Genomic DNA, 7954 nt, shown 5'->3' on the forward strand with positions numbered 1-7954 from the left:
CAGGGAAATGAAGCCTTGAAAATCTGCATAGGCTAGAGGGAAAGTTCATTCAGTGCTAAAGAGTGTTACAAAATGTAAGGACTAACTTGGCCTTAACAGAGAAGAGAAAGAAAATGTGTTGTTCTTATGTTAATAAAACTATCCAGAAGAATGGTCTTGTAAACAGGAGGYGTGCATTTGATTTACAGGAGGTAAACTGTAACCACGTAAGCCAGCTACGGTAGCCAGTCACTGCTCATTTTCAGAAATCTTTACTGATGTATATAATCCCTACCAAAAACACAGAAAGCAAAAGAAGGTATAAAAAGCACTCTAAATGAAAAGAAAAGCCTAAAGCAACACTTAGCATTCTCAACATTGTGAAAGGCTATTTCAAACAATAGAAATAACTGTAGGAGAGCTGTATAAATAAAGTACAAGCTAACAAACAACATATGAAACACAGTTTAATATGCTTCCTAATGAAATGCCTGGTTTGCTTTGTGACAGGAATATTATCTCTCCATTCTCTCAGCTGTCCAAAATTAAAACAAACAAAAAAAAAAAACCCCACACAGAAATGCACCCTGACTTTTTTCTTATTCCCTCACCATCATCTCCCTGACAGCTTACATCTCCTAGAGGCTTGGATACAGGCAGAGAAATCCAGTTCCACAATTACAGCGCTGAATTAACAAGCCAGGTGACACCACAAACTTGTAAAGCAGCAGACCTGATATTAGTCATTATTCTCTTTCCTCATTTTATAGGGGACAACTGTGGAAGCAACGCGTTTGGGCTTTCTAGACAAGAAAGCACTCACCCCTGCCCAGTCATGTTCCCTCCTGCCAATTCATACAGCAGTATTTCTGGATCGTTACCAGCACACRACCTTGGCTGGCAACAGGAAGCTTAAGACTTAGGTTGAACCCAATCCTCCAACCCAAAAACTCAAAGTGAATACCCTGCCACAGTTCTCTCASCAGCTTGGCACACTATGTCCACTGTTGAAATATAATTTGCTATACAAAATTCATTAATTGGTTTTCTTACTAACATGCAAAAAGGTGGCTTTGTATATACAAAAATCTCTGAAACAATTTCTTGCCTTTTCTACAGAAAAATCGATTCTAGTCCAAGTCTTTGCTAACTTCAGATGCTTCTGTGAAYAACAACAAAGCTCTCGACATCAAGCAATAATAAAAGCCACTTCACGTGTTTCCAAGTGCTAAAGTGTTTGGGATTTGAGGTAATTCATCAGATACCTGACACTACACATTGAGTTACATACAAGTATTAAGAATAACAGCTGAGTATTGGGAAAGAACTGATTGAAAAACAACAAGAAATAGTGAGAAGATGCAGTCTAAGAAACTGCTAGCGTCTTGGTGCGTACTGCCATCAGTACAAGAAAAGGCTCAGGATTGCTACAGGGAGAACGTGGAATTGCTAGTTTTAATCTTCTTCTTCCCCTACAATGGCAGGTTTGATTTTTTCATTTAAAAAAATAACTTTTGTATACTGAAAGTATTCCACTGCGTCTTCTAACAGAAAAACAGCAGTACAAGCAGCAAGTGTGCACCAAAAAGAAGGTCACAGAGTATCAGCACGCACCTGCACATGGGGGCATGTCAAAACAGTGGGAACGGCCTGGCAGCCGGCACATCTTTTCTGAGTTTCCTTCTTCTTTGAAAAAAGGCAAAAGGTATTTCCTTTTCTGACAGAGGAACTCTGTAGAGCTTTCAGCCCTTGAGTCCTGATATACAAAAATGACACACTGGCAATGCCTATCTCCTACCACCGCTCTGGACAGAACCAGCCTGAGCTTCAGTCTGCTCAAACAGGAAGGTAAGGTGCTCGGATATGTACATGGCCTCTGCCACAGAGGTATGACAAGCAAGTATTAAAACACAGAAAATGATTAAACTTATCTATATTAACATAAGTACTGACATCCTCCCTCTGGATTCTCTGTTAACCTGCTGTACATAACTATGTATTTATGATTGCCAGCATTTCCCATTACGAGAGCCTGTTTTGGCCAATTTAACTAACACATTTCAGCTAGCAAAGGCAAAAAGTTTCCTTGAAATTGTCTGCTTTGAACTGATATTTTTTCCAGAAAATTTCACCCAAAACAGTTCCAAGAATGAGGCTAAGGGAAAGCTTTTGTATGTCTACATTATTAGTTTCTTAAAAAAAAAAAAAGAAAAGAAAACCCCTTCAGAAGCCTTTGAAGAGAGACTTCATATGCGAAGGGGTGCCGAGTGTTAGGTAYGTTGTCACAACATGAAAATCTGCCTAAATTTGGCCAAGCTATAAGCCTGGGGTGGGGAGGAAAAATCATCAATTTGTTTGCACTTCAGACTTGCTTTGTTAGTAATTAAAATCTCAGATTTTAGCCTTGCTGGGAGCATTTCATCATTATGCAGCTCTCCTTGGTATACAGGGGCTGCCYGAGCCATCCCACCTAGCGCGAAAACACCTCTTTCACTCAGACCTCTGCTTCATGCCACCTCCGCAGAGTCACGAATTGATGCAGGGCTTGCTAAGACGGCTGCGCACCACAAAACCGAGCACGTGCAGAAAATCCCTGCTGCRTTTTCAGCATTCCTGCTGGCAGTCTGAAGGAAAAGATGCTGGTTCTGGTTGATGAGCCAGATCAAGTAGTCAACTTAGTGAAWATACGTGGAGACTGGGAACTGTATGAGCAGAGAGAAAAAGCTATGGGAGTTGGGGGCCAGGATGAGCCAGGCTGCGTGGAAATACTGAGGCAAGAGGTGGCAGCGATGGGRTGAAAATACAGGTACAATGAGGATCTAAAACAGGGGAAGGAAACCACTTGGGTAAGGGATCAGGAAAGAGCCAAATCACAGAATCTAGGGCAGAAGTGGGGTGTAGATAAAAACAATCATTTGGCTGGAAAATGGGCAGAAAAAAATTCATCACCTGCTCAAACTGGAACTGAAGTCTGAATTTGCCATTCAGCCATTCCCTCGCAGTGGTCACCAAACACCACAGGTTTACTGACAAACTCTTTCTCATTAAGAGCAAACCCTCACAGAACCAACATTTACCATTATTTTGTTACTTCAATTGCTAAAATGGCAGAGATCTGCATTTATCACCCATGTGGGTGGTTCAGTGTTGCAAACTATTTTGAAGTTCGCTTTGGAAAGAAAAGCAAGCATTAGAATAAAAACAGGCCCTTGTATAAAAACAAAATAAGGTTTCAAATTTAAGTGCCACAATTAAGCATTCCAATGCAATATTAAYTCAGCTACCTTTTACATATATATTGTAGTTCAGTGTTCCAATGCTCCTTTTACCAAAGGCTACCTTCCTCACTGAGCACACACTCTGGATCTGTCCAGGGACGGAGCAGAGCAGTAGGGCTCTTCAGTTAACAAGTGAAAGACTCCTGTACATTTGGTATAGAATTTGGAGGATGTGAAGTGAATGAGGCTGTGGGAAGAAAAGGAGAATCTCAAAAGGAAAAACACTGCCCTAAAGAACACAATCCCATCGTTGTCAGCACCAAGATAAAGTCATTTCAGCCCCCCCCCTTTTTTTAATAGATAAGTCTGGCTTACATTTTTTTTTGGATGTCAAATTTGTTAGTACACAGGAGCACAATTAGCAACTGAGCTCAACGGAAGTTACCCTCTGTGTACATTATACGCTGAGTATCTTGGAAAATTAATGCTCGGTGCATATCAGTTTGCCCATTCAAAATTTGTAATTACTTCTGATCCTCTCTGACTTGGTTTCCTATTTCAAAGCAATGATAGCCCTTTGCCTGACTAGCTCACTACGTCTGTGAAGCACCCAAATGCTGTAGTCACAAATGTCACAGGAAAGTCCATGAGGAACTTAAGTAATTTCATCTTCAACAGTGACTGATTAGTGCAGTAAGCCCAAAACTGGCCATGCCATGAGCAATACTGAATGATGCAGAGGTGTTTTGAAAAAAGTATGCTAGAAAAGCATGATATTAAGGTAAAAAGTGAAGATACTTCAGGCAATTTCATGCTAATCTTTAAACTCAAGGTCACTATATGCATTCTGTTTTTCTAGTAAATATTTAATTTTATATTGCTAGGCTTTGATTCAGACTGCTTCTTTTGACTCACCACTCATATAAAATTACTACTCAGATATTATCATCACCAAGGTAAGCTGCACTAGTAACACTGTCTAACCAAATATATTGTTTAGAAGTGTGCTAACCAGAAAGAGCAGCCATTTACTATAGTTCCATGCTTTTCTTCCATTCCTCAAATTTAAATCTTTTAAGATGTTTTAAAACTGAAGAAGTAAACACTGGTAAAGACACTGGTAAAGTTCTTTTGTTAACTTGCCTTTTAAAAATGTACCACAATATTCAGGATTTAGGAGCCTTTCAGCTCCTAAAATTAGTAGGTGGTTTTCAAAACCCAGCATTTCCACTGCTGAGCAGGCAAAAACGGAGTGCTTACATGCATAGTTACTGGCTGCTTTTCTTTGGAAACCGAGAACAGACTCGACAAAAGTATAATAAATGAGCAGAGAATTTGGCACTAATAGAAAACAAGACAAAAACCTCAAGAAAACAATTCCCAGTTATCCAAAGAAACAAGAGCACGGGCAATGGAGACCAAATTCCCCATCCATTCTGACACCGTATCTCACCCCGACCTTGGTTCTTGAGAACTTCTYCTTAGAGTTACTTCATCTTGTATGGATCAGATCCAACAAAGAATCTGGATTCCTAACGACAGCATTTAGCCGCTCAGGAGAGACGCCTACATTGCACGGCTAAGCTCTATGTACAATAGATGAGAAGTTTAGGCATGTAGTGGAGTTCTCAAGAGACAACACATTTCATCTAGAGATAACCAAGAGGAAGCCACTGAGATTGCTAGAGTCTGAGGAGGTGGCTCAGTTTACACAAATTTTGCAAATAAGGGAAAGAACTTGCGGACAGATGACCACTGGATCASGTCCACCTCAACAGCATGTATGGATAAGCTGCAATTTGTTGTTGCAGGTTTAGCCTTGATAATGAGTTARGACATTTACAGGAATTCCACTTCCTGCCAAGGAAAAACTACATATTAAGCTCCATTATTTGAACTATAAAGGTCTGAAGGTATAATTTATCCTCCTCCCGTAGTGCTTCCAATCAGCTGCCTAGAGGCACATGAGTTACAAAGCTGTTTGCAATGATGTAGGTACTAATTTTCATACACATCCCAGTGGCTGAATCAAATAATTTTTACGACACTTTTTGCTATTGTATAGCTAGAGTTTCAATAGATACCTGGCTTAGATCTGAGTGGGGGAAAAATAAGGTGCTCAAATTTCTCGGACCGCTAGCCACCGGAGCCATTCAATCCCACATCTCTATGCAGGGTCGTCTTGCTGATTCAGCATCGATTTCCACAAACAAGAAACGGCAGTTGAAATTTAACCAGTCAAGATTCTCAGCTGCTGAGAATTAGTTAAAATACGTTATATATTCTCAAGTAAGAACTCCTTGAAAGATGTGGAATAGGTCAGGGGAACATGAGTGAATAAATTAAGAAAACAAAGTTTGAATTAAAGCCCTCAAAGTCACCATCCACTTGCAGCATCTTTAGATCCTATCTATGGAGTAAAAAGTATGAAAGCTTGCTTATACAGTGTTTGAGAGTAACTTTCCAGCCACCAAAGATTATTCCAGAAATAGCGTTCTCATTTATCTGACACCTTTGCAGTTGCAAAAACTTGTCAGGCAATGTGGTAGTGATATATCTGAAAGAAAGAATTAGTGGAAACAAACTCCAACACCAAATTTTAGCCTTGGAACTGAAGGATGAGCTTTCTTTTTTTTCTTTTTTTAATCTAGCTTCTTCAGTCATCCCAACTTTCAACTTCAAGAGGCAACTTGGTGGTTTAGCCATCTCTTTAGACCTTCAAATTATGCTTCGGCCTACCAAGTTATTGGAAGCACAATAACCTGTGAAACACAGGTCAGACTACATATTTTATTTACACTTTCTGGTCTTAAATTCTTCAAAATTTACTTGCAGCACTGAAAAGTATAAAGCCACTAAGGGCCACATCAAATGAAACAAGTTTAATGAAGAATTGCAGCAGCTAGCTAATTCTAGACGGTTTTGCAGTGCACACATACACAAAGAAAAAGGCACAGCATATACAAAGAAAAAAATTGCCAGACAAATCTGAGGTTATAAATGGTCTTCATGCAAATTTTGTCAGCTGCTGTGCCCACATAGCACATCTGCCGTCTGAACCAGACCTGCCTACCTGAACCAGGGCTCTAGTTGTGGACCAACACAGCCAATTCTGCATTTCAGTAGTGTTCACCATGCTTAGGCAGAGGAAGGGCAAGTAACCCTACAGCTGGGGAACTACTGGTCAAAATGGAAGATCTGCACTAGTTTCCTGACACTATGTACACGTGAGGTCCAGAAAACCTCCAGTGAGAAGTCCAGCTGTAACAACTAGGAGGAAGGACGCTACAAGTTTGATCAAGAAACTTTCACTGCCTCAGTTCCAAGGAGTTTTTTTTTTTCTCTTCCATGAAGCAGGTAATTACTAAGGCTTCATCCGTCCTAGACTTTCAGGACTTTCTGTTGTTAATAGCAGTGGAAGTCTATGAATGAAGCGATGAACCTCACACATGCAAGTTGGAAAGCATCTAAATACACAAGGTCACAGATTTATATGAGCATTCTCATCATCATTACTGCAAATTCCTGCGCCAGTGACAATGCTGGTTGCTTTTTGTGGRAAAAAAAAAATGTGCAAGCAGAGCTGAAGCATCTGTTAAGCCTGTGATCTTGTTCTGCACTACTCAAAACTTTCCAGCTACTGAGGAATAAAGGCCTCTATTACTTCTCCCTGCTTCCCATGCAGCACAAATCCACATCTTCTTTACCCAAATTACTCCTTCTGCAACCATCCCTCATCCATCCAACTACCCCCTGTGCCCACCTAGTGCCCTCTAGTATCTCAAACAGCAGCAGAGGGCAACTAACGTGACCTGTGACTTCCAAGTTTCCCTGACTGGTCAACCAAAATTCTCTCTGTAGAGATTTGTCAAGTCACTGTGCTGCAGCTTAGGGAAAAAAAAAAAAAAAAAAAAAAAGCTCTGAGCAGGGGAGGCACCGCTATGGTCTGCCAGCACTGCAACAGTTCACATTTGGCCAGTTTTTTATATAGCCATATGGTCTAAACGCTTCTCCCCCGCTCACCACAAAAGCTTACGATCGAATTCAGCAGAAGTCAGAAGCCTACCTCCCCTTTGCTCACTACCGATGTGTGGGTTTTTCCAAGAGCTGTCATGAGGAATGTTAAACAAACACCTTTAATTAAAGGAATGTTTGTTTAACGTAATTAAAAGCCTGAGGAACGCACCACTGTTTCGGCCCCGGACAGTTTTGCACTACGTGCTGTACCTTGTGATACTGTAGTGCATCAGAGAAATAATGCAGGCAAATTACATAACCTGGCAGTAAACATCCAAATATCAAACAGCATCCAAACTACGCTACCCATTTACCAATGCCTACGTGTCAAGGGGAACAGGCACTCGTCTATCAGCCGGTGAGCAGGGCAACCTTGAGAACCTGAACTAGGAACAGTCCTTAAAAAAAGAAAAGAAAAGAAAGAAAAGAAAACAAACTCAAAAAGCCACAACAAAATTTGGAGTCCCATCTCCTCTATTCTTTTCACTACCTTTCTGCCTGGGRAGGAAAAGGAGAAGATTGCTTTTAGGAAATCAGATTTTTAACGCTGCTCCCCGAGCAGCAGAGGGCTTGTTTTCGCGTGACAAAACTGCTCCCTTTCCTCCCCAGCTGCCCCCAAGGCAGCGCCGAGCGCCGCCGGCCCCCGCTGAAACCCAAGTCTCCGGGCTGGCGGGGTGGAGCGTCCCTTCAGGCTTCAGCTCCGCTTCGCCTTTCACTGAGCTACTGCGACAAAACTAAAG

General features: G+C 41.1%; 1 protein-coding gene across 5 annotated transcripts in view; it reads right to left on the minus strand.

Annotated features, from left to right (window-relative positions):
- Positions 1-7954, minus strand: part of ZBTB1 (zinc finger and BTB domain containing 1) — a 22942-nt gene extending 14988 nt beyond the window's left edge. For 2 of the 5 annotated variants that reach the window (XM_085315022.1, XM_085315018.1), the window contains exons 1-2: positions 5282-7954; positions 3264-3444 (exon numbers count right to left, since the gene is read on the minus strand). The gene's annotated coding sequence lies outside the window, so the exon portion shown is untranslated. The remainder of the gene's footprint in view (positions 1-3263; positions 3445-5281) is intronic. The other 3 variants (XM_085315020.1, XM_085315019.1, XM_085315021.1) reach the window with 3 other exon arrangements.

The sequence above is a fragment of the Rhea americana genome, unplaced genomic scaffold (genome assembly GCF_003343005.1).
Source record: "Rhea americana isolate MKP2758 unplaced genomic scaffold, rheAme1 scaffold_42, whole genome shotgun sequence".
Classification (NCBI taxonomy): Eukaryota; Metazoa; Chordata; class Aves; order Rheiformes; family Rheidae; genus Rhea; species Rhea americana.